Source organism: Pongo abelii, chromosome 22 (assembly GCF_028885655.2).
Source record: "Pongo abelii isolate AG06213 chromosome 22, NHGRI_mPonAbe1-v2.0_pri, whole genome shotgun sequence".
In the NCBI taxonomy this organism is placed as follows: domain Eukaryota; kingdom Metazoa; phylum Chordata; class Mammalia; order Primates; family Hominidae; genus Pongo; species Pongo abelii.
The window spans coordinates 30,605,274-30,632,723 of NC_072007.2; the positions used below are offsets into that span (position 1 = coordinate 30,605,274).

Below are 27,450 nucleotides of genomic sequence, written 5' to 3' on the forward strand. Positions count from 1 at the left end.
GCACTGAAAATAACAGATATAGGCAGAAAACTTTATAGGGAACTCAGGAAATAAAATAAATATATTTTTGAACATAGCAGTAATGTTTACTTGGCCTGTAAAAATTTGTAAAGTTTCTATTTTGTTTGATTGAGATGGAAGGGTTCATATGGTATAATTGGCCCTATGCTCAAAATTGCACCTATATAAAATTATAATCTGCAAGGTAATTAACGTAGTACTTCATATTTCCTATTTTTACAATTTTTTTTTTTTTTTTTTGAGATGAACTTCGCCCATGCTGGAGTACAGTAGCATGATCTTGGCTCATTGCAACCTCCACCTCCCGGGTTCAAGCTATTCTTCTGCCTCAGCCTCCTGAGTAGCTGAGACTACAGGTGCCCGCCACGATGCCCAGCTAATTTTTTGTATTTTTTAGTAGAGACAGAGTTTCACCACGTTGGGCGGGCTGGTCTCAAACTCCTCACCTTGTGATTCGCCTGCCTCAGCCTCCCAAAGTGCTGGGATTACAGGCATGAGCCGCCATGCCCTGCCTTAAGAATTAATTTTTAACATGCGGGTTAAAAAATAAGCTTAAAGCGGCCGTTTTTCAAAGGAAAAGTCAAAATTCTTTAGGGGGATATAGCAACTACAGTTGTCCCAGTAATTGAGGGGAACGTCTTCCTCTTCAGCTTGGTAACTACCAGGGAGATGACAAAAGAAAGTCTGGCAGGCTTTCTGCTACCCTTATGCTTGATTTGATTTAACAATTATTTAAACCTTGATAAGTATCTCTGGAACTATTTTAGGAAATTATATTTGAACTTTGAATCTTTTTATTGTGCAAGAATGTATCTGTGATAGTATATATTATTTTATATACATATGTATCTTATGTGTATATATATGAATACACAAATGTATACAGATACATTCGTGGGGGATATTGGAACTGCCTCAAGTGCACATATACACACACACTCTCACTCTCTCACACACGTAAGCCTTCATTCAATGTTTTAAATTTCCTATGGAATCTTGTTTAAAGGATTTTATGGCATAATTTTTGCACATTATAATGGCATAAGATTTTCTTTAATAACATTTTATTTAGATACTGTGAACTAGGTAGTATGAGAATATGATATATTTCTCATATTCAACTAATACAGGCATGTCTAATCTTACTAACAGTGCATAATTGAATGTCTATGACATGCTAATAGGTAAACATATTATTGCTATTAATATAAAAGTGACTTGAACTCTTATTACATGTATAGCTTATTATCCTGCCTATATAAGAAGAATATAGCTTATTATCCTGATGACATATAATAAATATAAAAATAAAAACAATTTTATAGTTTGATAGATAGTGAAAAGACAGTATTTTGCTTTGGAAGTACTAAGAGATATGAAAGTCAATAGTGCCATCTTTGTACCATATATCTTTAACTATTTCTTCTGTCAGATACTGGTGACAGAAAAAATGATCAAGAGGTATTTCTTCCCTCAGAAAATCTAGAGTCTTATTTTCATGTTCCCTATTTTCTGTCCTTCCCTCCCAAACATATTTTCCCTGCTTACCAACATTTCACCTTCGTTTCTGGCAACAGAAACAAGCACATTCATACAGCAACATTGTAGAATTTCCTTAAAGCTATCTTGATTGGGTCAAGCAAGTCAGTGTCAATACTTTGTAGTAGTCTCTTTACATCCTAAGTAATCTAGGACTAGCTGTAGTCAAAGATAATTCATTTATAAGAATAAGAAAATGCTTAGGAGTCAATGTGTTTTCTCTAATGAATAGTTCAAAAATTCATTTGTTTTAGAAATAGATGTGTTCATTTATGCCTTTATTCACTTTAGAAATACTTATAATCTGATCTATCTGTGCTGGACACTCTGCTATGAATTTAAAAATCAGAGGATATGAGAGTCTAAAGTAGAAACAATTAAGTGAACAAGTAAAATATAAAGAAAAAAATGGCTACAGAAAATAATTTCAGACAGAGAGAGTGTGCCAACTCTTTCTGCAGCATTGCAAGAAAGCTTCTGTGAGGAGGTCATAACTGAGTTGATTATTTAAGGTTGAGTAGGATTTTACCAGATGGTACCTCACATTGGGGATGTGGGAGGGGAAGTCACTTCTGCCAGAGGAAAAATCACATGAAAAAGTGTAGAAGAGAGAAAGGATAAAAATTTTAGAGACTTGAAGTGTATAAGAAGAGACTTGTGTGTTAACACTAAGATACATAAATCCTAGACAATAGGAGGTATTTAAAACATAAAGTAAGGAAATGTCATCCTTAATTTTTGTTTTATATTTTAACTTTTAAATGCTTGAGTGAGCATTTTAATTTCGTGTTTTTAGTTATAATCCTCACACTTCATAGGGAAAATATTTTGAGTCATATAAGATTGGCGTTCCTCTGGAGTGTTTTCATAATATACTGAATCTCATTTGTCCTTTAATTTGTCAGACTAAATTGTTATTTCTTGCTTATAGCTTTATATCCCTTGTGATTCAAGGATAAGAATGATATTTCTTACACACTTAGAGGGCCCCTAGGATTTCAAATACAATAAAACTGTAACAATTATTTGGTGTATAAATGAATGAATGATCCACTCTTCCTCTCTCTTTGCTCCTGGGAAGTACTTGCTCCTTATCCAGTATCTTACATCTCAGTAAAGGTCACCACAATTTAATCAATTGCTTGGGACATTTACCTGGAATTTTGTTTTTAACTCCTTTCCTTCACAACACACATTAATCCATGAGAAAATCCTATTAGTTTTTTTCTTCATATTATGTCATGAATTTAACAACTTTTCACATGCTCAACTATTGCCTGAGCTATTACAATTTCTTACTGACTGATGTTCTCAGGTCACACTTGACAGTTCCCATAGAGCAGTGTTATCTTTTAATATAAGTGTAAATCTGATCATATTGCTATGATCCTCGACATGGTTTTTTTGGTGCCACATCTGTCTATGATGTAGAAAACTGAAAAGTGCATCATTCCCACTTAAACAATTAAAGGCCAGATACACTACAAAATTAAAGCTTTCTTTGAACCCATAAGTCAATTTCTACTATTCCACATATAATATTTAACATTCAATAACAAAATAAGCAATAATTAAAACACAAAAAAGGAAGAAAAAAAGGATTACTAATAGACAAAGCAATCACTGGAACCAGACTCAGGAATGACCCCATGTTGGAATTCACAGAGAGACAATTTATAATAACTGTAATTAATATGGTAAACTACCAAGTGCAGCATGGAAAAACATATGGGGAATTTCAAAAGATACAGAAAAGATATTTAAAAAGGTGAAATGGGGATGCTAGGCAAAACACAGACACAGACATTGACAAACACATACACACATCAGCACTACTGAGAATAGAATTACTTAACTGGAAGCCAAAGCAATATACATTACGCAAACAAAAACGTGAGAAATATAGTATCTAAAATAAAAGAACTGTGGGACAAAAACACACAGCGTAAAACACACAGTATAATCTGCATGTAATTTGACAGAGAAGAGAAAGGATGGATAAGAAAAACAGGACACCAGACCCCCCCATAAAAGCGCATTCACACACACACACACAGAAATGAAACTCTGTGGAAACCGCTAATATAAAAGTAAATATAAAAATATTTGTTTTTCTTATGTTCAATGACTCTAAAACAGAGGTTCTCAAGCAGGAAAAATTTTGCCCCTCAGGGCGCATTTGGAAATCTCTGTAAACACTTTTTATTTTTAAGTTGGAGAATAGGGGGTGCTACTAGAATCTAGTGGGTAGAGACAAAAGATGTTGCTAGACTATATATAGTACTATAACACAGGACAGCTCCCAACAACAAAGAATTACCTGATCCAAAATGTAAGTAATGTTGGTACTGAGAAATCCTGTTAAAATATAGTTGATGTTCTAAAGGAAAATGGTAGTGTATTATGTGGCTTTATAACATAGTTAAAATTAAAATGTGTGAATATAATAGCACAAAATTGGGATAAATGGATTGGAAATAGAAATCTGTGAGGTTTTACAATACAGGTAAGATGACATAATATTATTTGAAGAAAGCCTGCAATATTAAAGATGATATTGTAAATCCAAAGGTAACCATTAATATTGTTTTTACAAAGATAATGTGTGGGTCCAAATAATAAGGAAATATTGGAAATAATATTTAATAAAAAATAAATACACACGACTAATCCACAAGTGAGAAAAAATTTGTAAATGGAGGTCAGGGGATGGAAAAAAACAGATCGAATAGAAAGAAGTTACTAAGATGGTGGATTTAAATTCAACCATGTCAAAAATTATATTAAATGTAAATGGTCTAAATACAACAATTTAAAAATATAGATGGTCAAATCAGATAAATAAAGCCATATTAAATACAAAGACATATACAAGATAAAAGTACAAGGATAAAAAAATAAATACCATGCAAACAATAAACAAAAGAATGCCATAGAGGCAAATTTTTAACTGACAAGCTTGACGTTAGAACAAGGAATGTTATTAGCAATGAATTGTGACATTACATAACAATAAAAAGGTTAATTCACAAATAAAAATCTTTAAACTTTATAAACGAATAGAACTGAAATTAGAAATAGAAAAATGTACCATTATTGTTGAAAACGTGAACACTTCACTCTTAGTAATTGGTATACCAAATAAAGAGAACATCAGTAAGAATACAGAAGACCTGAACAATGCTCTCAGTCAATTGACCTAATTAATATTTATACCATACTCATTCTAAAATATCAGAGTATATATTATTTTTATCTATACAGATCATAATTAAAAGATAGATGGTTTTCTCAGCCAAACAAAACCTCAAATATGTCAAAATAATTAAAATTAGAGCAATTGATGTTCTAACTTTAAAAGAATTAAACCAGAATTCAATAGCAGAAATCTGAAAAAATCCCCTCAAATTTAGAAGCTGAACAATTTATTTTTAAATGGCAGATTTGTCAAAAAGAAAGACACCAGGGGAATTGATAAATACTTATTTGAATGAGAATAAATACATATCAAACAATACTAATTTAGTGTTTAGGGAAAATTTTACAGCCTTAAAAGTTTACAATAGAAAAGAGGAAGGGTAACCTTTCAAATAGAGATTTAAATGTTCACCTTAAAAAACTTTAAAAAGAAGAGAAAATTACACTAGAATAAAGTGGAAATATACAAATAATGAAGAAAAGAGATAAACTAAATTAATTTCGTAAAAGAAAAATGATAGAGAAAATTTTTTTAAAAATCTGGTTATTTGACAAGATCAACAAAATTTATAATCCCTTAGCCTAAAGGGAAAAAAATTAAGAAAGAATACATAAATCATCAATACCAGGAATGAAACAGTGGCCATTGTTATACATCATAAAGACACATTAGAAGTATAACAATATACTACGAGAAAAAATTAATACCCCTAAACTTGACAACTGAGGTGGAACAGCAAATTTATTGAATGACAAAAATTACCAATGCTCACTCAAGAAGAAATAGGTATACTAAGTAGTCATAAGCCTATTACAGAAACTGAATTATTAAAATATTTTCTATAAAGAAAACTCTAGGCTCAGATGCTGTGAAAGCATGTGCCACCAAATTTTAAAGAAAAAATTATATAAATTTTCCAAAAACTTTTCTAGAAAATACAAGCAAGGAAAATACCATTCACCTCATTTAATGAGGCCATAATTATCCTAATAAAAAAAACTAAGGCCATCTACCAAAAACATACAAATACTATATTACACAAATATTATATGTAATGAAGAAAGACTGAATTCTTATACACAAAGATCAGAAACAATACAAAGATGATCATTCTATATATTCTTACCACTTGTATTCAAAACTGTACAGTGCAAAACATTGATGAGAGAATTAAAGAATATTTAAATAAAACATATTTGTGGATTTGAAAATTCAATATTGTTAAGATGGCAGTTCTTCCACAACTTGTCTATCCATTCAATCCAAATACAATAAAATTACAAAAAATTGTTTGGCTTTTGTTTTTAGAAAACAACAAATGGATTCTACATTTTATCCAGAAAAAGAAAGGAATTATAATAGGCAAAACAATTTTGAAAAATAATAAATAAGAGTAATCTCTTCAGAGACTCCTTTAAAAAAATAAAGTGACAAGCCATTGACTAGAGTAAATTATTTACAAAACAAATTTCAACATGAACCTCTAATAAAAATATATAAGATATTCTCAAAAGTCAATAAGACAAAAAGTAGTTCAATTAATAATTGGCAAAATATTTAAACAGAGAATTGATTTCAGAAAAAGATATACGAATAGCAAATAAGTTTTTAAAAAGAGGTTCAATATCATTAACTTATATGGAATTACAATGAAATATCAATATGCTTGCAAGTTCACACAAAATTTTGGCTTATGGTTTCTTCTAGAAATGTTAGTCTTAACTTTCCCACTAAATTTTGTGATCCATTTTGAGTAAATTGATAAAAGACATGGGTCAAGTTAATGCTTTTTAGTTTTCCATACTGAGATCAAATTTTCTCAGCACCATCTGTTGAAAAGACTATTGTATTTCCATTTGAATTGCCTTTGCATCTTTATTGAAAATTATTTGACTAAATATATCTGGTCTATTTCTGGAATTTCTATTTATACCATTGTTTTAAGCTTCAATCTTTTTGTCAATACCACACTATCTTAAATATTGCAGCTTTATAATGTGTTAGAATCAATTGTCATGACTCCTTTAACTTTATTATACTATTTGCTTTTACATTTTACTTATTTTTTCTCATATATTAAAACACAAAATCCATAATGGCAAAGGCAAATATTGTCTATTTATGTCGATTTTGTTCTATTTTTTCTAGTCACTAGAATAATGCTAGGCATATGACAGATGCTCAATGAATATTTGTTGAATGAACAACAACATGTGAAAAGCCTTTCTTAATTAGATGCACCATATGAATGAAGATATTTGCTATCATTGTAATTTTTTAAGAATATCAAGAATCTAAGACTGCTTAGACTTCTAAAGTTTTATGCTGCATGTTCTTTGAGTTTGTTTGTATGGACTCTTTTGGCAGTTGTATGACAGCTTTCATGCCCTTCTCAGAATATTTTTAAATCCTTATAACAAACTCTTAAGAAAAAACCTATAAATATGTTGAAATAAAGACACAAAATAATTTATAAATTTTTATGTTATACTAATATGAGTGTCTCACTCTTAAGTACATTAATATGTTTTAGCAAGATGCAGTCTAGTAATCATGATTGCAAAGTAATGATGAGTGTAATTACATGTATATACAATATCTCTAATGGGATAGTACAAGGAAAATATGTATGATTTTCAGTGGTAACAAAGTACTCCAAATACCGCTGTGATCTGTTATCCTCAATTATAATTGAAATAAAAAAGATGTTAAATTTCAGTTGAAGACTAGAGAAAGTAAATGTATAATGTTTTTAGTATTTTCCCATCTGAGTTTATGAACTCATGCAGGCATACCTGGAAGATATTGCAGATTCAGTGCCAGACCATCTCGGTAAAGCAAATACCTCACTAAAGCAAATCACACAAATCTTTTGGTTCCTGGTGCAAATAGAACTCATGTATACAATATATAGTAGTCTAATAAGTGTACAATGGCATATGTCTAGAAAAATGTATATAACTTAATTTAAAATATTTTATTCATACAAATGATTTAATAATCATGTGAGCTTTCAATAAGTCTTTTGTTGTTGTAGTTGTTGTTGATGGAGTGTCTCAACATAGATGGCTGCTGACTGATCAGGGTGATGTGCTGAAGGTAGGGGTGGCTGTGGCAATTTCTTAAAGTAACACAAAAAATGGTGTTTATCAGATCAACTGACTCTTCCTTTTAGGAAAGATTTGTCTGTGGCACACAATACTATTTGATAGCATTTTACCCGTGGAAGAACTTCTTTCAAAATTGGAATCAATCTTTGCAAATCCTGCCTCTGCTTTATCAACTACGTTATGGAATATTCTTAATCCTTTGTTGTCATTTCAACAATGTTCACAGCGTCTTCACCAGGAATAGATTCTGTCTCAAGAAACCACTTTCTTTGCTCATCCATAAGAAGCAATTCCTCGTGTGTTCAAGTTTTAGAATGAGATTGCAGCAATTCCTTCACATCTTCAGGCTACACGGTCAATTCTAGTTCACTTGCTATTTCTACAACATCTGCTGTTAATTCCTCTACTGAAGTTTTGAAGCCCTCAAAGTCATCCAAGAGGGTTGTGATCAACTTCATCCAAACTCCTGTAAATATCAATATGAATCTATCTCCCGTGAATCACTAATGTTCTTAATGGTGTCTAGAATGGTGAATATTTTCCAGGAGGTTTTCAATTTACTTTTCCACAATCCATCAGAGGAATCACGATCTACGGCAGCTATAGTCTTACAAAATAAGACTTGAACAGAGAAATTACTCCTTGGTCATGGGCTACAGAATGGATGTTGTGTTAGGAGGCATAAAAACAACAATTTCCTTGTACATTTCCATTAGCACTCTTGGGTGACCAGGGACATTGTCAATGAGCTGTATAATTTTGAAAGGAATCTTTTTTCTGAACAGTAGATTTCAACTGTGGACTTAAAACATTCAGTAAAGCATGTTGTAAACAGATGTGCTGTCATTCAGCCTTTGTTTCATTTCTAGAACACAGGATATGTAAATTTAGCATAATTCTGAAGGTCCCTAGGATTATTGGAAAGGTCAATGAGCATTAGCTTCAACTTAAAGTCAGCAGTTGCATTAATCCCCACCAAAAGAATCAGTCTATTCTTTGAAGCCAGTCATTGAGTTCTCTTCTGTAGCTATGAAAGTCCTAGAGAGCGTCCTCTTCTAATAGAAGATTATTTTCATCTACATTGAAAATACGTTCTTTAGAATAGTCACTTTTTATCAATTATCTTACTAAATATTTGTAATAACTTTCTACAATTTCCATATCAGCACTTGATGTTTCATCTTGCCCTTTTATGATATGTAGACAACTTATTTTCTTAAACCTCATTAACGGATCTTTGCTGGCTTCCAGCTTTTTTTTTCTGCAGCTTTCTCGCCTCTCTCAGCCTTCACAAAACTGAAAAGAGTTAGGGCCTTGCTCTGGATTAGGCTTTAGCTTAAAGGAATGCTGTGATTTGTCTAATCTTTTATCCAGACCACTAAAACTTTCTCAATATCAGCAATAAGGCTGTTTTGCTTTTTGATCATTTACGTGTTAGTGAAATAGCACTTCTAATTTTCCTCAAGTACTTTTCCTTTGCATTTACAAATTGGCTGTTTCACACAAGAGCCTTAGCTTTCAGCCTGTCTTGGCTTTAGACATGCCTTCCTCACCAAGCTTTATTATTATTTCTAGTTTTTTATTTAAAGTGAGAGGTGTGTCCTTTCCTTCCACTTGAACACTTTGAGGCCATTGTATGGTTATCAATTGACCCAATTTTAATATTGTTGTGTGCCTCAGGGAATAGAGTAGTTTGAAGAGAAGGAGAGTGATGGAGGATATGACGGTTAGTAGAGCAGTCAGAACTCACACATTTATCGATTAAATGTGCCATATTATATAAGCACAGTCTGTGGAGCCTCCTCCCCCACAAATTATAATAAAGCATCAAAGGTCGCTGATCATAGTTTATCATAACAGGTGATTTTCATAATGAAAATGTTTGAACTATTACAGGAATTATCAAAATGTGGCACAGAGACATGAAGTGAGCATACGCTGTAGGAAAAATGGCACCAACAGACTAGCTCAAACAGAGTTCCCACAACCCTTCAATTTTCAAGGAAACAAAAAAAAAAAAAAAGAAAGGGGAAAGAAAAAATCCCACAATAACTTCAAACGGTAATAAGGCTAAGTTCATTAAAACAAGATATGCCTATACTGTATTCATAAAACTATTTTTAATATATAATAGAATTATATATTTCATAAAACTCTTGAATGACTTGAGACTCCAGATTAAGATTCCCTGTCTAATGAAAATGTATATTTCTTGAAATGCTACTCATTTGCAAGAGTAGAAGATACTGTCTTTAAAAATTTAGCAACAATGATCGATATCATAGAATATCTGACTATATATACATATATCCACAGGAATTTTATGAAAGAATACAAGATAGTAGAAATAAAATTCATACAAATTTTCTTACTGTGAGTGAATCAGGGAGACTTCTCTTTCCCTACAAAATGGTGTTTGCTTTTAAAATAGGTATCTTGGGAACCGTAGCTATTTCATAGAAGAAAGATCTGAAACAGTCTAGTGCTTAGGTTTCCAGAGTTGGCTGCAAAACAGCTCTGTTGAAAGCTTCTGATAGAATCCAGAGATAAAGAGCCAAAGGTAACAGAGAGGTCTGCCAAAAGAGTCTATAGAATTGAAAGTATCTGTAGAGAAGTGCCCCTAAGGTAATTGATAAAAACTAGAGGATAGTCCTCTGAGATAAGAAACTACCAAGCATAAGAGAATAAAAAATTTCTGCTGGGAAATAACGAGCTAATCCATCAACTTTATTTTTTTTTTTAGTCCCTTTCTATTTCACTTTTCTTCAATAAAGTCTTTATTTTGACACTGTAGAAAGGTTTTCACAAACAGTAATGGAAAAATAAAACAATCCTTAAATTTACTTTCTAAGACAAGTTTATGTGCTACAAAAGAAGGTAGAAAGTTGACAATTTTTATTATATTTGGGCTAATTATAAGAAGTAGAGTTTACAAAATCATGGTGGGGATTTATGCAGTTGGTTTAGCTAAATGGAATTCTGGCTTTTAGTGGAGAAAAAAGTAGAGGATACATTAGACAACCAAAATTTATTTCTAGGCTAAGTATGGTGGTTCATGCCTATAATCCCAACACGTTGGAAGGTCAATGTGGGCAGATGACTCGAGTCTAGGAGTTTGAGACTATTACGTGCAACATGGTAAAACCCTTTCTCCATAAAAAAATATAAAAAATTAGCCAGGCATGGTAGTGTATGCCTATAGTCCCATCTACTCAGGAGGCTGAGGCAGGAGACTCACCTGAGCCTAAGAGTTTGAGGCTACAGTGAGCCATGATCATGCCACTGCACTCCAGCCTGGGTGACAGACTGTGACCTCATCTCCAAAAAATAAAAATAAAATGCAAAATTTATTTCTGTCACCCAAAAAATATGGTTTCATACAATATAATTCGTTCAATAAAGGTTTGTACATTAAAACTACTTTCCACTTAGATAGGATGGATTATAGAATTGTGAGGGAAAGAATCAATATTTCTTGATCACTAATGTTTACCAGATATTTTACTTGGTGTAAACAAATGTACCATAAAAACTAATTGCTTAAGAGTCATAGAAAAGACACTTTAGATGCTTAAGAATCATAGAAAAGTCACTTTAGATGTTTGCCCCTAATATTCTTGGATCACTGGACACCACCTACCAAAAATAAAATCCTCAGACCATTACTCTGCTTAGGACTCCAGGAATCCCCAAAGTTAGAAATTTCTCATAAAAATCTTACTGCTTGATGGCCTACAGATCTCTGACCTAATTGTTTTTTTATCATGCTATTGACTCTTCGGTTGCTTCTATTCTGTATTAATTCATCTGCAGCAATCTGCTATGTGAAGAGTGTTTCTGTTGTTTTAGCATCACTGACCTATACTTGATCTCTGACAACCTTAGAGAAATTAGTCACTCTGCAGCCACAGCTTTGAGCTCGCCACCATCTTTGCCCACTTCTGTATCCCTGGGTTTACTTCTGTCTTCAGAGCATAGGAAAATAGATTCCCTTTACCCTGCTTGACTAGTGTAGGAAAACATTAGAAAGCAGAAGATCTTACCACGCAATTACACAGATGTTACAGATCTTACCATGAAGTATTCTTTCCGGGATTCCCGAGATGAGAATGTGGACAGGTTCAGGAACAACCTTATACTCTATCCAGAATGGCTGCTCCATTCTAGCATGCAGGCCCTCTGCTGAGTCTACCTCCCTACTCCAGCGTTCTTTCTCATTAATAGGCAAATTTTCTCTAAGGCAGCTCATTGTCTTTTCCTGTAATCCACATTTTTGGCATTTTATTCCCACCATCATTCTGTCAGATGTTTGTTCGTTTGTTTTGAGATAGAGTCTCACTCTTTCGCAAGATCTTGGTTCGCCCAGGCTGGATCTTGGCTCACTGCAACCTCTGCCTCCTGGATTCAAGCGATTCTCCTGCCTCAACCTCCCGAGTAACTGGGATAAGAGGTGTGCCTCACCATGCCTGGCTATTTTTTTTTGTATTTTTAGTAGAGATGGGGTTTCACGATGTTGGCCAGGCTGGTCTCGAGCTCCTGACCTCAAGTGATCTGCCTGCTTCGGCCTCCCAAAGTGTTGGGATTACAGGCGTGAGCCACCGCACCCAGCCATCAGATGGGGTCTGAGTCTCTCTTTTCCGTATTTCATGAGGACCTGTGACTGTAAATCTGGGAGGGTTGGGGTTAGATATAAGCCAAAAAATTCTTACACATTTTATAATAAGGAGTTTGTGCTTGCCCAGAAATATATTTGGTAATTCTTAGGAGACAGACTAATGACATTGGCCAGCTTAACCAATTTATCTCAAACTCAGGGCAACCTGTTCCACAGTCCCTGACACACACATCATTTCACCAAAGTTCTTGCTATAACTCAGTGTTGTTCTTTAGAATTGTCATCTTATGTTTAATAATTTAAAAGATTGAAGTCAAATAAGAAATGGCAAAATTTGAGCAAGTAAGTTAGATGTAAATCCCCAAATACAGATACCATCATTCAAAATGTCATCAGCATCATTATAACAATTAATTGACTAAAAAGAATAACACAGTGCAATGTTTTTCTTTGTAACCTCAGCTCATGGACTAACACTATCAAATAAACTCAGACAGAGAATCTTTTTTCCTGAGTTAAAATCAACACAATTTTGCTTTTAATTTTGGAAACTGAGGAGAAAAATGACCTTCCTTATTCATCCTGACTCTTTGTCAAACTGTTCAATCTCTTTTCAATAGTTTGTGGTAGGCTAGTAGTTATATTCATGGTCTCTGGAAGCCACAATCAAACCTTATCCAAATTCCATGTCAACTACTGACTGAATGATTTGAGATGAAGTATTTAATATCCTTACCTTCACTATCTTTTTTTTTTTTTGAGATAGAGTCTTACTCTGTCACCTAGGCTGGAGTGCAGTGGTGTGACCTTGGCTCACTGCAACCTCCGCCTTCCAGGTTTAAGCGATTCTCCTGCCTCAGCCTCCTGAGTAGCTGGGATTACAGTCAAGCACCACCACACTCAGCTAATTTTTGTATTTCTAGTAGGGATAGGGTTTTGTCAAATTGGTCAGGCTGGTCTCGAACTCCTGGCATCAAGTGATCTGCCCACCTTGGCCTCCCAAAGTGCTGGGATTACAGGCATGAGTCACTGTGCCCAGCCAAGTCTTGTTTTTGAAGAAAGAAGATGATATTTATCATCTCATTACTGGGTATATACCCAGAGGAGTATAAATCATTCTACTATAAAGACACATGCACACATATGTTTATTGAAGCACTATTTACAATAGCAAAGACATGGAACCAACCCGAATGCCCATCAATGACACACTGGATAAAGAAAATGTGGTACATATACACCCTGGAATACTATGCAGCCATAAAAAAGGAATGATATCATGTCCTTTGCAGGGACATGGATGAAGCTGGAAACCGTCATCCTCAGGAAATTAACACAGGGACCAAGCACCACATGTTCTCACTCATAAGTGGGAGTTGAATGATGCGAATGCCTGGACATGAGGAGGGGAACATCACACACCAGGGCTTGTTGGGGAGTGAGGATTGAGGTGAAGGAACTTACAGGATGAGTCAATAGGTGCAGTAAACCATCATGGCACACATATACCTGTGTAACAACATAACAGGTGTATACACCTGCACATTCTGCATGTGTCTCCCCTAACTTAAAATAAATGTTTGGGGCTTAGCTCAGTGGCTCACGCCTGTAATCTCACCACTTTGGAAAGCTGAGGCGGGCGGATCGCAGTCAGGAGATCGAGACCATCCTGGCTAACACGGTGAAACCCTGTCTGTACTAAAAATACAAAAAAATACAAAAAAATATTAGCCCAGCATGGTGGTGGGCGCCTTAGTCCCAGCTACTCAGGGGCTGAGGCAGCAGAATGGCGGGAACCTGGGAGGCGGAGCTTGCAGTGAGCCGAGATCACACCACTGCACTCCAGCCTGGGCAACAGAGCGAGACTCCGTCTCAAAAAAAAAAAAAAAAAAAAAAAAAAAAAAGAAAGGAGAGATGACCAGAAATCTATAAATAAGAGCAAAAAAGAAGAAGAGATGGGTAGTAAAATCTGATGAGAGATGTTTGAAAGCAGTGATGGGGAGGAGAGTGGGGAAGTTGAGGGGTCAGATAGGTGGAATAATAAATTTGCAGAAAGGAGGAGCCGAAAAAGGAATTGTTCACTTTCAGGTTTAGTTTTTCAAAAACTTCAGGTGAAAACCATGATCTCAGGTGAAAGCCATGTATCATTGGAACAAAAATGCGAGGGAAAGATGAGGGGAGATTTTTTGGCTAAAAACATGTCACCATTTAATAGCAAATCATGCGATTTAAAAATACAATGGAAGAATTTCAGAATTTGGGGTGAATGTCAATGGGGTCAGGTTAAGCAATTTAAAGATCCACGTAGATATGTGTTTCCAGGAAATGAAGCATAACAGAATTTCATGGTGTTTTATGATACCCGATAGGCAAAAACAAAGGACATAATAAGATTTTTCTTCGTGCCTTCTAAGGCTGATTGTCATGGTGACATTGTGGGAAGAAGAAAGAGGCTTTTGCTGGAAACACAGAGAATGTATTGGTTCCATCTAATCTTTATCGTCTTCTCCATCACAAGTGTTGAAGAAGTCAAAAGGGTGTATGGAGTTATAGGATTTGCATTATGGTACCAACAAATTCAAACAATAAAATCTTGGGAAGCATTCAACCTTCCATGTAAGATAGCATTCTAGTTTACTAGCAAATCTTACCAGAGTTTATTTTCTATGTGGATGAAGAGCCTAATAAAAGTCCCAATTAGCTTGACATTCACTTCTGTGAAATAAGTAATGCGTATGTACATAATTAGATGTTAGACTAGAGAAATTACTGGAATCTTGTATATGATTCCATTGCTAAAGATTTGTTACAGAGATGAGGTTTTTGCCTTTATATTTTATCTAGCAGAAGGGTTGAGTAGGTAATTATTTTAAAAAATAGATCTATTCAACTAAAGGATTAGAATGAAAAGCTATTAAAGAAGATAGTGATGCAATTGGTTTCTGACCCACTAAATGGAAACTTGAGGAAATAAAAAATTTTTAATCATTTAATTTATCACATAACTTTCTTTATTTTCCTATAATTTAAAAGCCTCGTTTTCCCTATATTTACTTTTTAAAAATTCTCTACTGATTAAATCAATCTGACTCTTCCTCTAAATTTCAATTATTAGATGTTTATACAGTAAGCATATCCATTGTATATTTCACATGATCAATTAAAAAGTCTACTGTAAAATAAAAGGTTTTGAATTAAGGAACTTTTAAAAGAGGAACATTGTACGGTAGCCTTGGAATAAAACTGTTGTAGTATCTTAAAATTAATCATTTGAAACAGTCCCTATAAATAATATAAAAATGGATATGTTTTATTAATATCCAGAAATGAATCTCAATAAATCATTTCTGAAACTTAATGGTAAAAGAACAAAAAACTGAATAACAATGATTCCGTCTTTATAAATAACGGACATTTTCAAGTCACTTTCTATTTGCCTCTAAAAATCAACCCACAGTGAGATTTTGGTTGGCAATGTGGAATCACCAGGCAGTCTCTCTTATACTTCCAAGACAAAAAATGAGGTTATTTAACAGGTAACCCTTTGGCAAATTTAATCTGCGTGACCACTATATTTCACCTGGTTTCTATTTTTAGTAAGTGTGTGTTTGCCTGATTAGCTTGTTTATCTAATAAGAGAAGGTCTTAACCACCTTTAAATAAAAAACATTTAGAAATAGCTCAAGTGGGACTTCTGAAATGTACAAGAAAATAAGGTTGATATCAAAAGGATAAGTGTACTAGGCATCTTCTGTGTGCTTTATTATAGAAGTTTGTGCTCTATGTTTGTAAATCAGATTCACTGCTAGCTGTGAAAAAAAATTTAAAAAGAAATAAACATTTTGATATTTATACTGCTTAAAACAGATTTTAGGGAGAATTTGAAGATGATCACGAAGATTTTATTTACTTAATTAACTAAATCTGCTCACTTGTGGTTAACAAAAATATAATTTATTTCTTCTCGAACAAGAGATATAAACCCATTAAACTTCAAACTGCTGAGAAAAGAATTCCATTGTTGATTTTTTAAGAGATTGAATGTCTTCAGCATCAGACTTAATTGACATGTGGGTAGGTTGATATTGTACTAGTTTTCCATGGCTGAAATACCATCAACTCAATAAAATCACACTTACAAGAACCGCTGAGTCATTTGTTGGTAATTCCATCACAATTTCAAAAGTGATTCCCTGATTTAGATGGGGAAAATTGTTTAGAATATGTGTCAATGAATTATAAAGCTTCTCTCCTGTATATGCACTTTAGATTCAAGTGTAACTGTTTGAACTAAGAGAAAACTTTTGCCGCAAAACTGATGGCATATCGGTAAGGTTTGGGGGATAAGCTCATGAATTGAAGAGCTATTTGGAAATTTTACAACAACTCTGGTTCAGTTTGGAGCTTCTTGATCCTGTTTAACCTTTGATCACATAGAGGTCACTAATGTATATTTCTTATTTTAAAAAATCCTCCAATTCTCACATACCAGATTATTAAATACCTTAAAGTTTCTTAGATTCTTAAATACTGTCATTTTTCAATGAAACTACTAGTAAGTACCTTTACTCTCATTGAATGAATAAAAACCTATCAATGATTAATATAAACCCTAAAACCATGTCATTGCTAAAAAGATTAAATTTTGAACAGTAAAAGCTATGTTTATCCCTGCATCTTACGTAGTTGATTTTGAGTTCTACAACGTGATGTTGCAAGCCAATCATGAGTTGTACCTACCCGTGCGTTCCAAGCTTATCTCTTCTATATCCCACCTTATTCTTTCTGTACTATCAATTCAAATTTGTTATAATAACCAGAATCAATCTGATGCAGGAATTTTTGCTCCTTCGTTCAGCTAATATCTGGGTTCTTGTCTTATTACCAGGAAAAATTAGGACCACAGACAATTGAAAGGTGAGGAGAACAGAATTTATTAAAAGAAAGTTCTCAGGAAAAAAGAGGGGGTCCTGCCAGCAGACTCCCACCTCACAGAGTGAATAGCAATCCATCACACATAAGCAGAAGATGCCGGGCTCCTCCCCACTGCATAAGGCACAAATTCCTGTGACTCCACCCCATTCTCCCAGTGCACAGGTGGGCCCTTAGTCTGAGCCGCTCCACATTGATTTATTTCACTTACTGTGCATGTGTTAAGGGACAGATTTTTTCACCAAGGGCATGTTTAGGCAAGACGCTATGCAGGTTCTCTTATCTGCCTCCTGCCTCTATCATTCCCCCCTCTAAAGAAGTTCATCTAACTTCTGTTAGAATAAGGATAAGGATGAAGACTGATCTTAACTGCTTCCTGCTGAAAGTGGGCACTGTTTTGGGAAAACAGCCATCAGGGCTCCCTCAGAGGCCTATGCAAGGGTCCCTGGCAAAAGAAGCCATTGTCTGAGGCTCTGGTTGCATGACTCTTTGGAGTTTTATGGCCTGAAGGCAAGAAGAGACAAACTGGGTTATTAAAAAACATGTATCACAATAAAACAAGGGGGTGTGGTGGCTCACGCCTGTAATCCTAACACTTTGGGAGTCAGAGGCGGGCAGATCACTTGAGGTCAGGAGCTCAAGAACACCCTGGCCAACGTGGTGAAACCCTGTCTCTACTAAAAAAAAATACAAAAAATTAGCCAGCCATGGTGGCACACACCTGTAATCCCAGCTACTCAGGAGGCTAAGGCAGGAGAATCGCTGAAATCTGGAAGGAGGAGGTTGCAGTGAGCTGAGATCGCACCACTGCACTCCAGCCTGGGTGACAGAGTGAGACTCCATCTCAAAAAGAAAAAAAATTAAACAAGATCAGGGTAAAAACTGCTTGAAAATCTTGAGAATTTTACCAGTTTGCACAGAGAGAGGGAGTCCAAGAGCCCAACTGATTAAAAAACACTTTTACCCTTTTTGCCAGTAGGTCAGGCTTCTGGGTTCCCTTCCTCTGAGCCCAGTCCTAAGTCAATCAGTTTAATGTTTGGGAAATTAACTTTTCCCTGTTTGGAGGATGCATCTGAGTGGAGTGTCCCATAGTACGGAGACACAATTACCTATCTGTGAAGAGAGAACTGAGGAGGAGAAAGTAAAAAAGAAGGCTTTGTTTTTTTTTTCAAAGGAGTCCCAGGGGTTCAGGATGCATTTGAAAGTGGTACAGACTGAAGATGGATGGCTACTCATGTAGAAAGAGGGGAATGAGGCATCTCAGGTTGCCTTCTCTTCCTAGTGAATACCCAGGGTATGTGAGAAGAGAAAGTGAGGCACCCTTCTTTCTTTCTTCTGTCCTTATATCTCTGAGTGTGACAAGGGTTTCACCCACGGGTGTCAAAGCAGCTTTCATCCATGTTAACAGGGGAGATTAGGAGATGGGAATATCTGCTCTTACCCATGTACACCCTATCTCCTCTGCTGTCAGTAGCCTTCGAGTTCCCTAGACCTTATTTATGCCACAGATACTAGCATGAACTTTATCCATGAAACAGGAAGCTTGGCTCAATCAGCAGGAACTAGTCATACTCACCTATGCTGTACCTTTTAACTTCTGTTATCATCTGTCTCTGGATCCCTCAGATGCAGGTTTTTTTCCTAGGGCTTTGATCTGAAGCTAGGAATTGAGTTTGAGACAAAAATGTGTCTTGGGAGATTGCATGGACTCCTTAACGTAAGCCATATGCTGAGATGAGGCTGTGGCATTGAGTCGTCCTCCAACAAGGGAGAGAAAAGGATGTCTTGTGACATGCCCAGGTAACTGGTGGCTGTAGTTATGCTTGCTAAGATTCAGGTGCTTGGGGCTTTGCTTTGGTTAGTTCCCTTGGTCTTACTTTCCCAAAAAGGAAACCTCTGGGTGATGGGCACCTTATTTATTCCTATTACCTGACTGGATTTGCAGAATAATTGCTCAGAATTAAAATATTGATCCAAAGTTTTACATTACCTATCCCTTTTGTTCCTTGTGAGCTGCAGCCAGAGATCACTGGTTGGCTCACAGAAATTAGCAGCGTTAGTCCAAAATGTAGGCAATAACTTTAAAACAGCTAATGAATCTAGAATTTAATGACAAATGTATAATAAGTTTTGAAACATAATTTCTTTCTCCAGTCTTCATCTTTGTTAAAAAACAAATCATGATAGGATTGAGCTGTTTGCAAAATAAACTTTAGTCCTATACTTGGCCTGATTATTTGCATAAAGTGTAGCAAGAATAATTATTTCGACATAGGCTTTTTAAATTGGCTTGGTGGAACACTGTTCCACAAGAAATCTCAGATAGGACTTCCTGAAGCTGAAACCACCCTTGGGTTTTTACCCTCAAATACCTGTGAATTGGTAAACTCCACTCTTCTCGAGGTCCCAAGAACATGGGGTTCCTGGACCTGTTAGAAGGTGACATGCTTTACTCACCACAGATTAGGAACCCTGTATGGGGACTGTGTAGACAAGGTATGAGGCCAGTTTTTCCAAAGGGGTTTTATCAGCTCTGTAAGTTGAGCTTGGTTCCTTAAAGGGAAGCATATCCTTCCAGTCAAAGCCTTGGTAAAACAACCAGTTTCTCCAATTGCATCCTGCTGCAAAAGAAAATGGATTCTTATTGTACTGATGCAAACACTTATACTGCCATAAGTTAGGAATACTTACAACTAGTTTCCAAATTCTGTAGACGCCAGGCAGACAGAGAGAGACAAACATGCTCCAAATTTTGTTCATAGGAGTATACCTTGCTCAATTATTAAATGCTGTAAATAGCTCAAAATAAATTTCCTTGACTCTGAAAAAGAAAACAAGGATCAGCAATGTTCCAAGCAAGTGTCAAAAAGATTACTTCAGTTTTATATTAGTTTCGTCTGTTTAGTTAACTCTTACTTTGCTTGATATTCGTGAACATTTCAGCTCTTCCTTTATTCCAATGTCACAATCTCCAAAGTTAACAGAAACCTGCATTTGAGAGCATGTGTCAAAATTCTATAGCTGATTATAAACCATCTTTTAAAGAGGATAAAAATAAGACAACAATTTTCTGTGAATAACAAAATGTCTAAAATAGTTATAGTCAGAATCATGATTGACAAAGAAATTTGATTATTTCCGTGGTTTGCAATAACTTAACGTAACAACCTTAATTGTGATTGATAGCATACACTCACACCTTAGAATTTTAGAAATCCCATACAATTTTGGAACACATATTAATATTATTCCCTAAAATATAACCTGAAGAAGATTAAACATCATTTTGGCAATCCCATGTACCTAAATGTGTCAAATAATCCTGTTTACCTATCCTCTAAATGCTCCATGCGCCCTCTGTAGCAACAAAAGCTAGGGGTCGGGAAACACAATTTTTGAAACTGAAGTTCGATTTTAGGAAGACTCTTAAATGTTAGAGGCTTAAAACACTTGATGTTATGAAATAGAATTCCAGATTACCATAAATTATTTATTTTTCCAAAATGTTGACTTGGAAATTTTAAAAAAGCAAAAACCTTTTATAACCCATTACAAACTTTGCTAAAGAGCAGATTAGTGCCTTTAGAAAACCTTTTTGTGCTTTTATTTCAATGCTCAGTTTATGGAAATGGCATATAATACCCTTTTGAATTTAGTCAATATGTTTGCACACAGAATTTCTTTTTCAATATTAACTTTCACAATTCTTCTAAAACTTGTTTGAACTTTTAGCTTTATCTTATCTAATTCAAAACAAACCTTAATCCTAGGCAAAAATTCACATTTTGATGACATCTGCATTTTATCAATAATCTTTAAGGCTGTTTTTAGTTCTCAAAAATTAAAGTCACGTGAACTAAAAGGTACCAGAGCTTTTATCTTTCCTTTAAATAATATTAGATCCAAGAACTTATCCTTCTTTAAGTCAATTAATTAGAACTTTTTAAAATACACACCATGCACACAACACTTATATAACTACCGAGACAGGCAGAAGAAGATCCAGTAGCTATAAGATTTTTTATTTGCCAGTTGGCTAATTGTACTATTGGCCTCTGGGTTGAGCCCTATAAGAGCAAGGCTAAAGAAGCATGTGGTTTCTATTGCCTAATAAACAGGTATAGCTGGAAGACAAAAACAGATTTTGAGAGGGATCCATCTGCCTCTAATTCCTGGGGGCTCCATGAGGAAAACAGAGGTCTCTCCAAAAATGGAATCTGTGGCACCTTGTCTGCTTTTCCCAAAGAGTCCCAGGCCATCAGAAATTACCTTAGGGCCTCTGATGTGTGAATTAACAGTGGCAAGGCAAAATGGTTACCAGGCCACCACACAGGAGCAGAAGAGGCCAGTCTCCTCCCCTCTGCATAAGGCACAAACTCCTGGTGGCTCCAACCCATTCTCCCAGTGTGCAGCTGGGCCCTTATTCTGAGCCATTCACATTGATTTATTTCCCTTATTGTGCATGTGTTAAGGGATGGAATTTTCCAGTGACTGAGAAAAAACCTTTTTCCAGCAAAGCAAGACCCAGGAAGAGAAAAACATAAAGGCCTTTTAAGTATACCTAATATTTGGATATCCACTTTTAATTAAGCTGAGCACTCTTTAAGAAAATCCTTTTAAATCCGTTATTACCTGACTTTAGCCATGCCAAGCAGCCAATATTTCTGGCTTTTGAACTTTACCAAAAGTAACCTCCCAACTGCTCATAGAACGGAAAATTCAAGGTGGCTCGTGGCAGGGAAGAGAATCAACAAATGGCAAAGTTCATACAGATATCAAACCAGAAAGGACTCGGACTCTAAGTCAGGATTGAACCTCGGCTGCCATTGTAAAATGGTGGAGGTGAAAAGAAAGCATTGCCTGGTGGTTATAGGTCGTGCTTCCAAGGACACAAAACAAGATGGAGGCCTACGCAAAGTTTGCTCTTAAGCAAACAGCTCCTTGAGCAGTTTGCGGGACTGGCTGGAACAATGGGCCTATGGAGTCCTATGCCCGCATTCCATCCAAAAGTACCCCTCTTTCTGACAGAACCATACAGAAAGACATGCAAAGCCCATCAAATTGATACAGCTTGAGACCAACCTCAAATCCTTTTTCATAATTAAAACTTTACAGAGAATATAAACAGTGATGGGCTCCTGACCTAGTAAAACATCTTCTAAAAGAGGCGGGAGAAAAAAAAAAAAACAAAACCTCTCACATAAAAGTTAACTCCTGACCTGGTGGAGAAAAGAAAAAACAAAAACAAAAACAAGACAGCTTAAATGCAGTGCTGGAAAGATGCCTGGGGGAAGAACCTCTATTCTTATGCAAATGAGTTTCTCTACCAGGGAGAGGAAACTTTCATTGCTGTTTCTTCTCTGGGGCTTGGACTGAGCTGGACCCCTGCGCCAGGGGAGGGGAAGACTCCATGGGTAAGTGGTGGGGAATGCTGGCCAGCTTGCTGTCTGGGGCCCTCGGAAGGGAAGGGAGACCAGAATCCACTGCTCGCCTGTCTGTCCTGAAGAAAGGAAGAAAAATGCCACAGAAAAGACAGGGTTGGGGCCGAGGCCCGGTGGCTGAGGCCTGTAATCCCAGCACTTAGGGAGGCCAAGGCGGGCAAAAGAGAATGGATTCTTATTGTACTGATGCGAACAACTATACTGCCATAAGTTAGGAATACTTACAACTAGTTTCCAAATTCTGAAGATGCCAGGCAGAGAGAGAAAGACAAACATGCTCCAAATTTTGTTCATAGGAGTATACCTTGCTCAATTATGAAACGCTGTAAATAGCTCAAAATAAATTTCATTGACTCTGAAAAAGAAAACAAGGATCAGCAATGTTCCAAGCAAGTGTCAAAAAGATTACTTCAGTTTTATGTTAGTTTAGTCTGTTTAGTTAACTCTTACTTTGCTTGATATTTGTGAACATTTCAGCTCTTCATGAGTCCTGTACGTTTTTTCTGTATTCCAATGTCACAATCTCCAAAGCTATCAGAAGCCTGCATTTGAGAGCACGTGTCAAAATTATATAGCTGATTATAAATCATCTTTTAAAGAGGATAAAAATAAGACAACAATTTTCTGTGGATAACAAAATGTCTAAAATAGTTACAGTCAGAAACATGATTGACAAAGAAACTTGAGTATCTCCGTGGTTTACAATAACTTAACGTAACAACCTGTTACGAGAGATGGAGACCATCCTGGCTAAAATGGTGAAACCCCGTCTCTACTAAAAATACAAAAAATTAGCTGGGCTTTGTGGCAGGGCGCCTGTAGTCCCAGCTACTCAGGAGGCTGAGGCAGGAGAATCGCTTGCACCCGGGATATGGAGGTTGCAGTGTTAAATATGAATTCTAAATTTCTCGTCAAAGAATTAATATGTCAGCATGTGCAATTTTTTGCCTTCTACTTTTAAACTTAACTTCCTCATAAAGCAAACTTTTTCGATTACCTACTCCACCCTGACTCTTTCCGATCACCTGATCACCTGCTCCACCATAACTCATTCCAGTTACCTGCTACCTGCTCCACCCTGTCTCATTATTCCCCACCCTGTATAACCATTTTTTTTCCCCCGCCAAAGCACTCACCCCCGTCACTCTCTTTAAATTATCCAATCAGAATTAGTTTAGCCTGTGTGGTCTAACCTTAGCCAATAGGAGAACGACACAGCAGCAGGGGCCACATGCGTCAGGGATAAGAACTCCTTCCCCTCCCTTGTTCAGGTGTGCACTCACCATTGCTCCATCTGTGAGGGCTCACCCTTCTATAGATGTAGCTTGCCTTGCTGAAAATCAAAAAGAACATTTTATATTCGAGCGATATTTCTTTTGCGGCACCGAAACTTTTTATATAACAGCAGTGAGCCGAGATTGCGCCACTGCACTCCAGCCTGGCACAGAGAGAGATCTCATCTCAAAAAAAAAAAATAGACAGGGTTGGACAGAGGCCAGCCTTCTCAGCGCCAATTTCCTCATGTAATACTTTCTCTTGTATCCTCAGGTAGGTCACTTTAACCTAAATCTCCTAAGTGGTACATATTATTTTGTTATAATTCTAATTTTATGCTTAATAAAATTTTATTATTTACATTTTTTGATATGTAGCTCATTTTTAGATAATTAAATTATTAAACTAAGGACTCCATTTTTATCCATATATGACTAAAATATTTCCTGTACAAAGCTATATGCATAATAACAATTTATCACTTGAATGCATAAACTAAAGTTTACCAATAAAAAATCAGGTACGACAAATCCACATGGTTACATCATTGAAAAAAAGCTTTTCTGTAGTTCTAAACAAATATTCCATTGTAATAGGAATGCAAATAGTTGACATTGTGGGCAAAAACGTTTTTGTATAAAATATTTTATGTTAGCTTTCCATGAATTTTATTAATGTATTTTCCTCACTATTTATATTTTCCAAGACTTTACTAAACATAGTTTCTATGTTATAAAACAAAAACAGTCTATTTTCAGTTGCAATTTTTTAAACAAAAATATATATAGGCTTCTAAAAAAAAATCAGTTAGCTTTTATTTCACCTCTATCCTTGTGGAACTGATAAGAACATAGTAATTCTAATATTTTATGAACCAGAATATTTGAGAAACAACTGGTCCTCCATGTGTAAGCAGAAATCCTTCAGGGATATTGAGTTCATCCACCAACATGATTGGAATACAACTGATAAATCTTCATGGAAAATAAATGTGTTGTAGTCTCTGAAATATACTAAAAGTTGTAGAAGATACTGAGTTAGCATCAAAGTAGTCACAATCTATTTGGGAAGCCAACATGTACTAACCTGGGACAAAAGTTTGAAGTAAAATAGAATGCAAAATTTGAAACATAAAGAGATATAACATTGAAGGAAATAGTGATTGAATAGATTATTGTACCATATATACTCTCTCATAGTAGACTTATACATTCCCACCCACTATCATACAACTTTTTCAGACATTCTGTGGGAAGAAATTATGCACTTATCTCAGTGGTTTTCAGCTTTTTATCATGCAGTGTGCTTTGATCAATGGAATGTAAGTGAATGTGATATTTATGTCAGAACAGACTTTTAAATACGACTGCATGGTCTGACTCAGCCCTTCTCTTAGTTCTGTATTTTTCCAGGACAGAATACCACGTTCCAGATAGGGGCTGCTTCATTCAGTCCAAGAATGGGAAGACACGGGGGAACAGAGCTGAGCGGCACAGCTGCCAACTTGTCATCCTTATTGTACCGTGAGTGAGACATAAGTGTTGTTGTAAAATGCTGATATTTTCCGACTGTTGTAATTGCAGGACTCATACGGAAGTTAATACAACAGTAAGAGTGCTACCATAGCACATATAAAATCAATAGGTGTGACTGCCTTTGGGCTGACTGACAGGTGGTGTGAAAACCCTGAACGAAGTTTAGACAAATGACAGTCCATATATTCAAGCCAAAATATTCGATAAGACTGTTGCCTCTCATAAAAATAAGTAATGGATGTCATAAATTTGTGTCCCTAGCTTTGTTACTAGCTGTGTTTGCTATGATACAACAGGAAAGAGACAGGTTTGTAAAAAAGTTAAGCTGTGGGCAGTCAGAGATGAAAGAGACAAGAAGACAATCCACACAATTCAGGACTTGTACATTTGAAAGATGCACTCAACTCCAATCAGTAAGAAGTAAACCTGAGAAAAGACATGAGCCACAAAAGCCAATGAAGACAAACTCTGGGACAAACATCAAATCAAGGCAGCAGTGGTGAGAGGTCGTCAAGCTCCTTGCTAAGATTTCCCTTTTACTTATGATCAAGGGGAAGAGACCAAATATGTGGTCCCAAAGAAGCCTGTTAAGATCACCATATCTATCACAAAGTTTAGACAAGGGATATCATATGTCTCAAAAAGAACTGTGGGTGTGACTATTGGCATAAGGAGCTGACTAAAATCAAATAGCTAAAAGCCAACAAGGTTTTGCAAGGTATATATTTTCAAAAATGCTATAAGCCTAGTTTAAAAGGGACTATAATTAGAAGGCAAAACAATCCTTAGGCCCTCAATTTCCTAATGGCAGAAAACAGGCAAAGTTGCTCACCTGCCATGATTGACATATGCTCCATATGCCTTTCTGATACGGCCAAGGAAGGTGAGGAAAAAAGAAGAACTTCCCAGAGAAAAGAAACAAAGTTTTGAGAAACAAGGATGGCTAATCAACAGGCGGGGATTAGGAATGGAGTCTAATCAGGAAACATTTCCTACATTCAGAGATGGCAGACTTTTAATTGTCACAGGGGGATTAATTGCAAAGGAGCAGTGACTTTGAGTATCATCTCTTCTTCCTCTATTTGACTGGGAATGTTTATTTTAGTATCCCTGTTTCACAATCAAATATTGGGAATAGATAGAGAATATACTTATATTATTATTTCATGTTTCCAGATCAAAAAGAGCTGCATCTGCGCCCGATTGAGATAATGAGCTACAGGACCTCACATATTATGTCTTGATTGAAAGAGCCATTTGCTTTATTCCTAGGGAAGTATTGAGTGTATTTTTCATGCAGGGAGAAATCAATTATGTGCCATCAAGAGCACAGATAGGGGTAATTGGCATTATTATTTGAATATTGATTCTCTCTTCTGTAAGAGTATTATATAATAGTATCTCCCAGAAAGTGAAGTATACTTTACTACTGCAATTTGGTTAAATTACTTGTTTGGGAGTGAAATAAGAGTAAACCTGACATTTAACAGGACAGTTCAGCAGGAACTTTGGGTGCAACTATGTAATATATTTCAAGCATTTGCCTTAAGAGCAATAGGTCCCAGATAGTAGTCAGTCCTAGATTGTGTTCTGGAACTAGAAGATATATGGAGACAATCAGTCCAGTCAAATCCAGCCTAATCCAGTAGACCGCAGTTAACCCAGAGCTAACCTCTAACTTACCTTCAGTCAATATATATATAAACACATAGAGTTTTTTTACTATAACAAAAATGAATGCTTCCTTTTACAGTAAAGAAAAAAATAATCAGGAAAAATTTGG

At 35.7% G+C, this 27,450-nt stretch overlaps 1 long non-coding RNA gene across 1 annotated transcript in view; it reads right to left on the reverse strand.

Moving 5' to 3' along the window:
• LOC100937383 (uncharacterized) overlaps window positions 1-27,450 on the reverse strand; it is a 60,385-nt gene that overhangs the window by 15,417 nt on the left and 17,518 nt on the right. The window contains exons 2-6 of the long non-coding RNA XR_151360.4: window positions 23,994-24,190; window positions 23,308-23,399; window positions 23,083-23,212; window positions 20,333-20,452; window positions 20,108-20,237 (exon numbers count right to left, since the gene is read on the reverse strand). This is a non-coding gene — a long non-coding RNA (uncharacterized LOC100937383). The remainder of the gene's footprint in view (window positions 1-20,107; window positions 20,238-20,332; window positions 20,453-23,082; window positions 23,213-23,307; window positions 23,400-23,993; window positions 24,191-27,450) is intronic.